This window comes from Odocoileus virginianus, unplaced genomic scaffold (assembly GCF_023699985.2).
Source record: "Odocoileus virginianus isolate 20LAN1187 ecotype Illinois unplaced genomic scaffold, Ovbor_1.2 Unplaced_Scaffold_14, whole genome shotgun sequence".
Classification (NCBI taxonomy): domain Eukaryota; kingdom Metazoa; phylum Chordata; class Mammalia; order Artiodactyla; family Cervidae; genus Odocoileus; species Odocoileus virginianus.
In genome coordinates, this window is record NW_027224276.1 from 1,353,967 (window position 1) to 1,368,715 (window position 14,749).

The 14,749-nt window shown below is 38.5% G+C and overlaps 1 protein-coding gene across 3 annotated transcripts in view; it reads right to left on the reverse strand.

The window, feature by feature from the left end:
* The window catches only part of WNK3 (WNK lysine deficient protein kinase 3), a 186,412-nt gene extending 172,095 nt beyond the window's left edge, over positions 1-14,317 (reverse strand). The window contains exon 1 of one of the 3 annotated variants that reach the window (XM_070462813.1): positions 14,198-14,317. The gene's annotated coding sequence lies outside the window, so the exon portion shown is untranslated. Of the gene's footprint in view, positions 1-13,384; positions 13,700-14,197 lie in introns of those variants that run through there. The other 2 variants (XM_070462812.1, XM_070462814.1) reach the window with 2 other exon arrangements.
* Between the last annotated feature and the right edge of the window lie 432 nt (positions 14,318-14,749).

Genomic DNA, 14,749 nt, shown 5'->3' on the forward strand with positions numbered 1-14,749 from the left:
TCTACACTCAGCAGTGCAGAAACATAGCTCCGTGACAAGGGATTGAAAATCAGGCCTCAAACCTGAAGTTTCTTTACCAAATACAACAGCTATGTATCATAACCTACATGTGACCATTTTCCCCTTCATATAATGATAACACATTGATTTAAGCCCTAGGAATATGCATAAAGGCAATCACAAAAGCACTTCTTTTTTTTTTTTTTTCTTTTTTTTACAAAAGTACTTCTATAGAGAAAGCCTCTATAGGGAAAATCTCACAAATCTGTGTCCCATATCTAATCCTTCAATATATTTGATATACAAGCTTAGGGCATTTCAGTTAAAAGCTCAAGATAATTTTCCCCCCCATATCATGGTTGTACCCATGGGAAATTCAGTATACAATCAGTACTTTGTCAATCAGTGACTCAATAATTTTTTCAACTTTTGGAACCAGCAACTGTAAGACTGAATCTGTAAATAGTCAGAAATGTGGCTTCCCTGGTGGTCTAGTGGTTACATGTCCACTTTGCAATACAGGGGACGTGGGTTTGATCCTGGTTGGGGAACTAAGATTCCACATATTGCAGAGCAATTAAACCCGCATGCCACAAGTACTAATCCAGCGTGCCACAACTGGAGAGTCTGTGCACAGCAATGAAAAGATCCTGCATGAGGCTACAAAGACCCTGCATCCCACAACTAAGACACAATGCAGCCAAACAGATTAACAAATATATTTTTTAAATAAGGAATCAGAATTATATAGTAAAATTTTCCACTGACAATTCTCTCTCTCATACACATGTGTTCATACCAATAAACACTCTAAGTGCCAAGCACTGGGTAAGGGTCTGTGGATAAAAGAACAAAAGTCACCCTAGATAATATACATGTTTTGATGCTGTTCTCTCGAAACATCCAAAGTAATTAGCCTCCAACTAATAAAAATAAATGGAAAAAAAAAAGAACAAAAGTCAGTCTTTGTACTCAAGGAGCCTATATTTTTACAATCTTTTTTTTTTTTAGTTTTACAATCTTAAAATATACCACTGTTGACTTCTAGTACAAGACAATGAACTGAACACCTATATCTCTAGTTCAAGACAATGAACTGAACACCTATATCTCTTGTACTTTCCAAGACTCTGAAAAAGTGATGGTAAGAGTACAGAAGTAAAATTACAAGTTAAGGACAGGAAGGGAAAATGGCATAGCAAATACAAGATTTCAACAATTTCTGACAGAAAGCAGACAAGAAAGAACTGGCTGATAATACAAATCAAAGGAACGATAGAAAGGGTTCCAACCCAGGAAGAAGCAGACTTACAGGGCAAAACCCCAGAGGGGTTCCACACTCAAAGAAGACTGATCCTAAAGAGGGCTAAAATGAGAAAAGGATAAATACATGGATTAACTGAAGCTCTGAATTATGACAGTTGATGAACTCTCCCCTCAAAATAAATTTCTGTATACAGAATACCAAATTCAACAAACTAGGAAGAATGAACAACAGCAAGGAAGAATAAGGGTACCATAGTACAAAGCCCTCTGGCATATGGGCCCTCCTAGTGTAAAAGCCAGCTGCCTACACACACCCCCCAAAACCAGTTGACATCCCTGCCTAGAAACACAGAACTCCCAGTCAGCCCTTCTACTAGTTCATTATTTAATACAAACAGAATCAGGAGGCAGCCGTTTGAAGAAAACCTATAACACAGAAGAGAAAGAACAAGAGAAAATGTCCTTGGAAGAGCTGAAATAATTCAAGAAATCACTTTAAAATTATTTTTTAAGATATTATCATAAGATTCAAAAATCAAAGAAAGAGGTATATAATGAACAGGTTCACTCCCAAATGTGTTTCCTATCCATTCAATTCCCCCCAACTCTCTCCACAAATAACCACTCATTAGATTTTCTGTAGCTCTCCAGAGTTTCTTAGGGTAAATAAGCAAATATATGTTCTCTCTCCTTTTCTACATGAACATATATATATATATATATATATATATACATATGTATATACACACATATTCATAAGAGCAACAGAGCTATAAAATACTAATCTAGGAAGAAACTCAAAAAGAAATACGCAACACCTATATAAAGAAGACTGAAATTTTACTGAGGTACATAAGATACACCTTTCTTGGGTTGAAAGACCCAATATTAGCATCTTCAGAAACCCTCCTGAGATTATTCCAAACTCAATATAAGTCCAACAGAAATCCCAAAGAGATGTTTTTGTCCCAAACCGACAAATTGATTTGAAAAGAGTACAAGGAAAGCCAAGAAAATCTTGAAGAACAATGAGAGTTTGCCTTACCAAATAATACTTATAGCTATAGTAAGTTAAACAATGTGCTTTCATCACAGAAATACACAACTGGACTAATGGAGAACAATCAGTAGAGAAACAGACACATGTATGTATAGCAAGGTACTCCATGGTAAAGATGGATTTCAAATTTATGAGGAATAGATAGCATAATAAATGATATCAGAATAACTGGCTATCCATTTAGGGGGAAGAAGTTAAAGCCCACTTAAAACCAGTCACAAAAATAAATTTCAGATAGATTAAAGAGCTAAACATAAAAATAAACTATGTAACTATTAAAAAATATGGCAGAACCTGGAGAATTTCTAACCTGAAGAAAGGCTTTCTTAAAAAGATAAAAATAGGAAGACCATTAGTAACGATGACAAAAAAACACATTTGGCCATTTGACCATGAACTAGGTTAAAAGATAAGCAACAGACTGGGACTGGAAGCAAACATCTGCAACATGCATAGCAAAGCATTAATATCCAGAATATATAAAGAACTAAAAAATCAGTAATAAGATACATAAATAAACAATTAAAAAAGAAACATAAATAGACAATAGATGTATGGCAGAGGGATGGCTCAAACTCCTTACTAAGCAAGGAGATGCAAATTTAAACAATTCAATATCATTTTTTGTCTATCAGGTGAGAGAAAATTACATTATCTGTTACTATCACATTTTGAGTGTGTGAGAAATTCAGCATACCATGCACTGTTGGCAAATAAACTGGAATAGCCTTTTCATATGGCAAATTCCAAATATCTAGTGCATACTTGTCATCCAACAATTCCATTTCTTAGTACTTACATGAGAAATATTCCTGTATGTGTACAAATATGTATGTACAAGGATTTTTTTGCTGAAGGGTTTTTTATTGTTTGCAACAGCAAAACTGAAGAAAATTTACATATTCATCCATAAGAAAAAGGTGAAATAAAAATGTACTATGTAATAATGTGCATCTGTTTAAAAACTGAGAAATGGTCATACACAGATGTATAAAAAGTCTCCCACACATATATATACTGTTGAGAAAAGTAAGTTGTACAACACATACATTACATCTATATATCACATATACATATGTTTTATATATATAAATACATATATAAAAACAAAACTTTATGCTTCTAAATGTACTCATATATGTGTAAATGCATATAAAAAAGACTGGAAGGATATGCTCTAAACTGATTCTAGTAGTTAAAGAAGCATGTAGTATGAAATACTATGTCTTTTTTAAAAAGAACAAAGTCAACATACATATACTTACATGAAAGCCTTAAGACATATTCTTTGGGAAAAAATTAAGTTATAAAATACATTTTTTATTTGCATATGCCCATACATATACATGTAAATACAGAGAAAAAGGACTGTACAAGCTCACACTCAACTCTTAACAATGATTACCCACTGGGAGGGCAGGAAATTGGGTAAAGGAGGACTTGAAAGTTTTAATCTACCTCTGTATTATTTTAACTCATAAAAGCAGAATTGTCTATCAATAACCTGTACCAAGAACCAGTTAAAGATATTATAATTTCTTAAAATAACTGAAGGAAGGACAAATTAGGCATGTACAACTTATATCCAAATAAATATTATCAGTTAGCACTTACTGAATGCTTTGGGCTAAGCACTCTAAGTCCTTCCATGCATTTTCTCATGTAATCATAAGAATCTTGAGATAAAATTATCCCCATTTTACAAATGAGAAAACTAGGCTCAAAAAAGTAAGTTAAACTTTCCTAAGATTACACAGCTAGTAAAAACCAAGGACAAAATTAAAACCCAGGCAACTGACTCCCAAATCCACTCGTGTGTGCGTGTGTGTGTAAGTCACTTCAATCGTGTCCGACTTTTTGTGACACTATGAACGCTAGCACACCAGGCTCCTCTGTCCATGGATTCCCCAGACAAGGATACTGGAGTGGGTTGCCATGCCCTCCTCCGGGGTATCTTCCTGACCCAGGGATAGAACCCCCATCTCTTAATGTCTTCTGCATTGGCAGGCGGGTTCTCTATCACTAGCGCCACCTGGCAAATCAATATAGGGCCACACATAATTTGGAGCCACATGTACACACTGTACATAATCCTGAATAGCACAGATACATACATTAGATAACTACATCACAGCACTTGGGAGTTTATAACTCTGTCTTCTTCCTCATTTCCATCTTTAAGTTTTGTTTGGCAAGGTCATTCCCCCAATTAAAGATGCTCATTTTATGTGAAAATATTTCTGGATCCACATTAGAAAAAAAATCTAAATCATCTCCATCTTCCTTAAACAATCTCTATCTAATCTCAGTCACCTACCCTTAATCCCTAATTACCACTTTACTCAGCTTAATCCTTTATAACAGTGGTAGCCAAACTATATACAGCCCTCAGGACAAACCTACCTCACCTCCCAGCCTGTTTCTATGAAGCAGGCATCTTAAATCTTAAGAAAGATTTTTACATTTTTAAATGGTTGAAAAAAAATCAAAAGAAAAATGGTATTTCATGACATGAAAATTATTCAAAATTCATATTTCAGTGTTCATGAATAGCATTTATGAACACAGCCACTCTCATCATTTATATATATATCTATGACTGCTACACAGAAGAGTTGAGTGGTGGCAAAAGAGATTCCATGGCCCACAAAGCCTAAGATGCTATATTCACTATCTGGTCCTTTATGGAGAAAGTTTATCAAATCTCGCTTTACAATTTTCAAAAGAAGTTCATCTATTTAACTCAATTACTCCTAACAACAACCCTGAGAGCTACTTGGTATTTGCCTGAAATCTGAAAATTAAGAAGGCTCAAATAAGTTTAGTGTCTTGCCTGTCACAGTGCTAGTAAGTAAAGGGAGAATTCTGGAATCCAAGTTTTCTAGCTCCAAATCCAACATAATTTTTACCACACTACCACTTTCAAAGAACCCAACCCCTTCTGATTAATCGATAAGTTTAGACATTTGGTGCTAAAATTTAGCAGATGGGAAGGGACATAAAAGCTTTAAACTGGTCCAAAAACATGTCTCAACTGACTCCAAAAATAGATGAATAGGATACATTGCATTTCATACCTAGTTGTATAATTTACAAAGTATATTGTTTCATTTAATTTGCAAAGAACTCCTGCTAAATAGGTAGTGCTTTTGTTTAGTAACAAATAAGGAAATATACAGACTTGCAAAAGATTATACTAAGCAAGAATAGAACCCAGGCTGACCCCTACTCCAATGATAGTTCTGACAGTTCTGCTCAGGAACATTGTCTCTTCTCACAAGGAATGTACCTGTTGTTTTCTTTTTTTTCCCCTTAGAAATAAAAAGCAGTTAACTAAAAAAAAGAGCATTTAACTCACATATTCTGAAGAGAAAGAAACTAAAGCTTTATTTTAGAAAGGATAAACTAACAATTTAACAAAATAATACCAGAAGGGATACTCTTAACATCTGGATCTCTGTTCAAAGTCACCTTCTCAAAGAAGCCTTACAAAATAACCACGTGAGCCAGAGGCTCCCCACAACACCCCAGCACTCTAAAATTTTTTCTTCTTAGCATTTATTTTCTGAAATATTTGCTGCCATATGTTGCCCTCCACTGTAATGTAAGCTCAAAGATAGCGGGACCATTGCCTGCTTTGCTTCCTGTTCATCCATCCCCAACACATCAAACCTGGCATACAGGAGAAACACAATAACTATTTGTTGAATGAATGGTAGAACCTACAGGTACACTGGGTAAATCATATTCTGTAACTCACAGATTCAGAATAAGTTATCAGCATATTTGTAACATTCCTTAGCAAATGAAATACACATCTTCAATAAGAGCTTTTGCTCTTGCCAGAAAGACACCATCAAAGACGAATTCAATGGAAATGCCACAATTCCCCAGCAGGACAAAAATTATTCTCTGGGCAGCAGTGGATATAATGAGCTGAACTAGCACCTTATAGATCTTAAGACTGATTAAGAAGATTTTTCATTCTTGTATTAAAACACATCCTCTAATTTAAAAATTCTAATTACTGTCTCTATTTTAATTATACTTAACTAGAGGCTGAGATTTAACAATTCTGTTGTGCTAAATTTAAATTCTCACTTTTACAAGAAACCAAACTGAAATAATCTTACATTATCCCAATAATATATGATGAACACAGCCCAAGCTATAAGTAAAAAGTCTCCACAAGGTAGTAACTGTTAAATGTTTTCATCAAGAAGTCGTCTCACAAACAAGCTATACAATACACACACATAAATTACTTTTAGCATAAACCTAATATCAATTTCTGGTAATTAAAAACTAAATCTACTTTTTCCCCAGTTTTAAGAAGAGATTTCACCCTACACAAACAATTTTAAAACCACAATAATATTCTTTACATAAAAAAATCACTTATGGGAAATTCCCTGGTGGTCCAATGGTTAGAACTCTGTGCTTTCACTGATGAATGTGAGGGTTCAATCCCTAGACAGGGAACTAAGATCCCACAAGACATGAGGCATAGCCAAAATACCAAAAACAAAACAAAGGGGAAAAAAAATCACTTATGTAACTTTAGCATAAGGATTATCTAGTTTGCCATACTGAAGTTTCCTAATCATAAAAGTTTCATTGATTCACAAAGAGTTTTAGAATCCCCACACTTCAAATACAAGACATGACCTTCAAAATGCATTTAAAAACATTTCTTCCCCACAACTACCAAGAGTGATTAAATATCACCACGAAGAGCTTTACTTAACATACATGTATAGTACTATTATGTATTTTATAGTTTAAGAAATCTTCAAGTTAATCCACATGCAAAAGAATGAAGTTACAATCTTACCTCATACCTCATACAAAAATTAACTCAAAATGGATCAAAGACCTAAATATTAAAGCCAAAAACTACAAAACTCTTCAAAGAAAATATAAACCTTCATGATCTTGGATTTGACAGTGGTTTTTTAAATAGGACACCAAAAGCACAAGCAACAACATAAAAAATAAACTGGACTTCATCAAATTTCAAAACTTTTATGCACCAAAAAACACTATTAAGAAAGCAAAAAGAGATACAGGCACATGAAAAGATGCTCAACATCACTAATCATCAGGAAATGCAAATCAAAACCACAATGAGATATCACCTCACACCTGTCAGAATGGCTATTATCAAAAAGACAACAAATAAAAAGCATTGGTGAGGATGTGGGAAAAAAGGGAAACGTCATGCACTGTTGGTAGAATTGTAAACTAGTACAGCCCCTACAGAAAACAATATGGAGATTTCTCATAAAATTAAAAATAGAAGTATCATATGATCCAGCAATTCCATGTCTGGGTATTTATCCAAAGAAAACATAAACAGTGATTCTAACGTATAATATGCACCACTATATTCATTACAGCATCATACATAATAGCCAAGATATGGAAGCAACCTAAGAGCCCATCAACAGATAAATGGATAAAGCAGGTGAGGTATGTATAGATAGATAGATAGATAGATAGATAGATAGATACACATACACACACACAATGAAATATTACTCAGCCATAAAAATAATGAAATCTTGCCATTTGCAACATGGGTGGACCCGGAGGGTATCATGCTAAGTGAAATAATTCAGAGAAAAAAATCAAAACAAATGAACAAACATAACAGAAACAGAGTCACAGATACAGAAAACAAATAGGTGGTTGCCAGAGGGGAGAAGGTTGGAGGGAGGGGAGAAATAGGTAAGAATGATTAAGAAGTATAAACTCCCAGTTGCAAAATAAATGAGTCACAGGTATGAAATGCACAGTGTGGGGAATATAGTCGATAATTATGTAATATTTGTGTATGGTGACAGATGAACTAGACTTAATCTTGGTGATCACACTGCAATATATAGAAATACTGAATCACTATGTTGTGTACCAGGAACTAACATAGTGTTGTAAATCAATTATACTTCAAAACAAACAAACAAACTCACAGAAAAAGAGATCAGATTTGTGGCTACCAGAGGTGATGGTAGGGGAAAGGAGAATTAGCTGAAGGTAGGAAAAAAGTAAAAATTCCCAGTTATAAGATAAATAAGCACTAGGGGTATAATGCCTGCAATGCAGAAGACCTGGGTTTGATTCCTAAGTCAGGAAGATCCCCTGGAGAAGGAAATGGCAACGCACTCCAGTATTCTTGCTTGGAGAATCCCATGGACGGAGGAGCCTGGTAGGTTCCCAGCCCATGGGATCGCAAGAGTCGGACATGACTTAGTGACTAAACCACCACCACCAGGGATATAACATTTAACATGATAAAAATAATTAGTATTGCTGCATGTCACACATGAAATTTTTTGTTTTGTTTTTCGGCCTTGCCATGCAGTATGCAGGATCTCAATTCCCCAACCAGGGATTGAACCCGTACCCCCTGCATTGAGAGCGTGGAGTCTTAACCACTGGACCTCCAGGGAAGTCCCCATGAAAGTTGTTAAGAGAGTAAATCCTAAGGGTTCTCATCACAAGGAAAAATATTTTTTTCTATTTCTTTAACATTGTATCTGTATGAGATGATAGGTTTGCATCACCTGATGTGAAGAGTTGACTCATTTGAAAAGACCCTGATGCTGGGAAAGACTGCGGGCAGGAGAAGGGGATGACAGAGGATGAGATGGTTGGATAGCATCACCGACTCAATGGACATGGGTTTGGGTGGACTCCGGGAGTTGGTGATGGACAGGGAGGCCTGGAGTGCTGCAGTTCATGGGGTCGCAAAGAATCGGACACGACTGAACTGAACTGAAACCTACTATAGTAATCATTTCATGATGTCCGTAAGTCAAATCATTATTTTATCTCAATAAAACTGGAAAATAGATAAACAAGTAAAAAAGAGTGGAAAAAAATTTGCAAATCATATGTCTGATCAGGCTCTAGTATTGAGAATATATTTTTTAAAAACTCTTACAACTCAACAATAAAAGGATAAACAACCAAATGTAAAAATGAGCAAGGACTTAGACATTTCTTAAAAGAAGAAATTAAAAAAAAAATTTTTAAATAGACAAGAGCACATGAAAAGATGCTCCACAGCACTAGCTATTAGTAAAAAGGGAATCAAAACCACAATGACATACCACAACACACCCACTAGATGGCCATAAAACACACACATACACACACACATAAACACAAAATCCAAATGTAACAAATGCTGGAGAAGATGTGAAAAAATTAGAACTCTTATACACTGGAGGTGTAAATGGTGCAGCCACTGTGGAAAACAGTTTGATGGTTCCTTAACAAGTTAAAGAATTACCATATAACCCTGTACATACCCAAAGAATTGAAAGTAGGTGTTCAAACAAAAACTTGTACACAAATATTCATACCATTATTGTTCACAAAAGCCAAAAGGGAGAAAGATGCCAAATGTCCATTTTGAATAAACAAAATGTAGTATATCCATACAATGGAATATTATTCAACCATAAAAAAGAATGAAGTACTGATACATGCCACAATTTGAGTGGATTTTTAAAAACATGCAAAGTGAAAGAAGCCAGACACAAAAGACCATGTATTATATGATTCCATTTATATGAAATATCCAAAATAGCCAAATCCATAAAGACAGGAGATTAGTGGTGACCAAGGAATGGGGGAAAAGAGGAATGGGGAGTGAATACCTAATGAACATAGGCTTTCCTTTTGGAGTGATGAAAATGTTTTGGAACTATATATGCAACATTATTAAGGTATTTAATGCAATTAAGAATTGTACACTCCAAAATAGTAAATTTTATGTTATGTAAATTTTATCACAATAGAAAGTTATAAGGTTATGAAAATAAGAACTTTCTAAAAAGTTCATGAAAAAATAATATATTCCTTGAAGAAAGGGGCAATAAAGGTTCACTTCTGCAGTAAGTTAATCTCAACACTTTCCAAACCAAATATCTCATAACAAGCTCTACCAAAACAATTAAAACTGGCATCAGGACTTCCCTGGTGGAAAAGTGGATGGCAATCTGCTGGCCAGTGCAAGGGACATAGGTTTGATCCCTGGTCCAGGAAGATTCCACATGCCACAGAGCAACTAAGCCCGTGTGCCACAACTACTGAACCCGCATGCTGCAACTACTGAAGCCCGTGCACCTAGAGCCAGTGCCCCACAATGAGAAGCCACCACAATGAGAAGCCCTTGCACTGCAATGGAGAGTAGCCCCTGCTCACTGCAACTAGAGAAAGCAATGAAGACCCAACACAGCCAAAAAATAAAACCAATAGATAAAAATTTTTAAAAACTGGCATCAAATTCTACTTTGAAGCTTTGGGAATTTCTGTATGAATGCCTTTATAGATGTCCTTTACAGTCATCAAATATCTCCTAACAGTACCATAAACTTTATGATCTCAAACAAAAATGGAAAAGACCCACCCCTCTGAAAGTATTCTGGTTTTTAGCCAAGAGACATAATTAAGTATATCTGCAAACAGAGTTGGTTACTTATACTAAGATGGGAGAGTGAGGAAGGAAGGGATTTTTCTTACACACTACCCCTCCCCCCTCACACACAAACATACACACAAAAATTTAGGCCCTCCCATATTTTTAAGTAAATTATTGGACTAGAAATTTAAAAGTAATATAGCAGTTCTCATCTTTACTTCTGACTACTTTGATTCTGTGCAACCATTGGCTTTATCATTTCCTGGCTAAGTGACAGACACCTAAATGAAAGGAAATTCCCCTAGGGAAGAAAGGTAAAGTTCACATTACAAAAATTTAACTCCTAAAACACTATAGAATAATTACATCAATGAATGTAGACTTGTGATACAGGGATCAACATTGGCCTAGAAGTCAGAACTCCAGGATTGACCATTTACTTACTAGGGTGAGTCTTATTTTTCTGAGCCTTGTTTTCTCTCTGAGGTATGAAAAGGAAAATAACTTTCCTGCCTGTTTCCCAAAAGAAGTACAGTAATAAAAATATGTACAAGGTACTATAGGACCACTAAAGAGGGGCACCTAACCTAATCTGATGGGAGATGCTGGGAAAAGGAAAAATGGGGGAGCAGGAAAGGCTTTCATGAATAATAACAGAGGTCAGTATAAAAAGAATGAATTAAAATTTAATGGGAGGGAGAGAGAGAGAGAATTCCAGATTCGGGGTGGGGGGGATCAGAAGCAAAGCCAGAGAGATGAACACCACAAATCTGCTTATGCTGTTCACTCCTTGGTAAATAGTCAAAAGCTCCTAACTCTGCAAGGTAGTCCTTCACTCCAGCCTCAACCTGAGATTCCAGCCTTATCTCATTCCATTCCCCAAATATACCATACTTAAAACTTTCCTGCCTCAATACTTGAATGTTCTTCCACTCCAGGAACATCTAGCTTGAAACTGGGAGACCAACTTGCCTGCCAGAGTTGGTGCAACATTTCCAGGCTTTCATGGTGCTTTTATATTTTTATTCTACTGCTTAGTATATTAAGTATTCATTTAATCGAAGAGAATATGAACAGAGTATTAACTTTTTAAACTCTGGGTAGCCAAAACAAGGATTACACTCTTTCCAATATCAAAGCAGAATAAAAGAAAAAGGGCATGGGAAAGTTCTCGAATTTGCAACATTTCCAAGATAAATGAATATGTCATTAAAGTTTGTAAAAAGTAAGCATGAAAAGTTAGAAACCCATAAACTATTAATCTTGACCCAGAACAGAATGAGACCATCACAAGACATCCTTACCAGAAGATATGAATTCAAAGAACAGCATGTCCAAGTAATGTGCAGTGATTTAAACTCACGCCAAAAAGTGTCAATTTTCAAACAAGGTAAATTCAGATTAATGGAAAAAATCACGTATAATTATTTTAGCATTCAAAATCGATATTTTAGCTATCCTTTAATGCAAGGTATCTTTCCTTTGGAGTGCTGACTAAAACAATTTTTAAATTCATCCACCCAAACAACAGAGATTATCTAGAAGACTTCGACTATTTTGTTGTCATTACATGGAGACCTCTTTAAAAGTTCTCTTGGTATTACAGTTCACTACAGATGAAAAACAGGTAACAATGCCTCCCCAAATTGAGTGCAATCATCACTATACAGAAGATTTTCACAACTTAAAGGCTATTTATCATACAATTGCTTCAGTCCACAGTAACTCTTAAGAAGTAATAGCCATACCACTTGCATCTGTTTTGAGGATTCAATCTCATTTTAACAAGGTCTATCAACTCTCAAGATAGGAGATACACACGTGCAGGATTTCCACCCACAACCCACTACATAAATGTTTCACCATTCTTAACTAGACAAACAAAACCTCGTACAGTACTGTACACCACTTTCATACTAACCTCACCATACCATCTTCTTCCCATCCGATCAGTCACAGAACACACCGTTCCCAAATAACACCTCTCAATCTCCTTGAACCAACCCATTAACACAACCAGCCAGCAGCATTCCTCACAAGAATACAGTCCTATCGACCTTCACACATCAACTGAATCTCTAAATTAAATTCACTTTCCCTCATATACTGAAACTCAACTTCCAAAACCCGACGCGATCCTCGCTTTCAGTAGACTCAATCTCACTTAAATTATCACTCAGTTTTTTGTCAACCGTCACCCGGTCCCCTCAACGTAACCGCCTCACCTTCCCCCGCCCCCCCGCCCGTCCCCTAGGCTCCCATCAACTCCCAAAGTTGCCAGTCCTCAACGAAAATGACCAAAAAAAGAAAATGTACCTCAACCTCAAACCTGCGCTTCCCCACTTTCCCCCTCCGAATTTTCCTCTCAGCCTGTTGGCTCACACCGAAAGCAGCTCCGACAACTCTTAACGACCCGAGCCGGGCCTCGTCCCACACATCTCGGCGACTGAAATCACCCTGCCTCAGTCAAACCGCCCCCCACTAACGCGCTTACTCTGAACAGACTCTTGGTCGCCGCTGCCTCCCCTCCATTCATCCCCGGCCCATTCATCTCTCAGCCGGATCCCAGACACGCCCCCCGGCCTCCTCCCTCACTCCCACCGTCCCGGCCGGCTCGGGACCCTCACCAGATTAGAGGCTCTCGCTGAGGGAGACTCTTTTCGCTTCTCCCTCGCCCTCTTTCAAGCCTCCGCTCGCCCCTCGAGTAGCCGCACCGTAGAACACGCAGATACACACACACCGCCTCCTCTGTCCCCTCCTCAGATGCTTCTTACTCCCCTCCTCGATGTCTCGCGCTCCGCTCCGCGTTGTGTGCGCGTGCGCGCACGAGCGTCCCAGCGCGAGCCCACCCGGCCAGCTACCGCTGGTAGGTAAAGAGAGGGCGGGGCTAAGGGAGCGGGGTACGAGCCCAAGCTCGCGCTTGCCGGGAGCTGAGGAGGCGCACGCGTACTCCTGTCAGGGAATTCAGATAGAGAGGGGGACGGAGGGGGGCGAGGAAGGGAGGGGGAGAAAGGAGGGGGGAGGGGCGGAGAAAACAGACGGAGCAGCCCCAACTCCGAACTGCCCCTATCGCAGCGAGGCGCCAAGTAGCTACCCAACTAGAGCGTGCGCACTCCTCTCCCGCTCGCCTCAGCGCAGCGGGAGAGAGGGATGCTCGTCAAGAGAAAGGCTTCACTCTTTTCCAAAAAGAAAATCTGTGAGGAGCCACGCGTGACATCTCATGTGTGTTCAAAAGCTCTCCACGGCTGCTTTACCCTTTTCCCTTCAAAAGAAAGAATCCAAGCACACACTTCTTCCTAGATACCCAACGCCCATTCTCAGTTCTCTACATGTCTCTAAATGTGGTCGCTCGGCCGAGATGTGGTACTCGCCAGCATCTTTTCACCCGCCACCCCTAACTCCCTTTTTCCAACTCTCGACTTCTCTCGCGAGACCCATACCTGCCGGCTTCGGGATTAGAAGTCGAAGCACATATTTACAAATACCGGTCTCCCGATTACGCTGCGACGGCAATAGCCATAGCATGTCCCCCCTACCCTCCAGGACCGCAGTGCGCGCGCGCGGGGGCTGGGCAACCACGAAAGCAGGGATGGGAAAGGGAAGCTATGAAACGGATTTTTGACGGCATGTAACCGCTAGGCCTGGGCACGTGCCCTGCGCCTCGCGGGCGGGTGCGGTGTACCCTGGGAATTGTAGTTTTTGTTCCCACCTCCAGTCCCACTCCCACCTCAGCCTTACTTAGGCCTCTATCCAAGAGGGGGATTACTGACACCATTTTGCCGGGAACAATGGCCCTCAGCCGAGGCAGCAGAGGGTGGGGGAGGGAATAATGTTTTAAGGGTTCAGTTAACCTCCCCTGGCCCCTCGGTACCATAGCAACCCCTCAGAAACCTGGCCACTCCCCCTCGCTGCTCCGCCGGGCTCCAAGATTGCGCGCATGCGAAAAGGCCACCTCCCCCTGAGGCTGGCTCTCACCGTCTCCTACAGTCCAC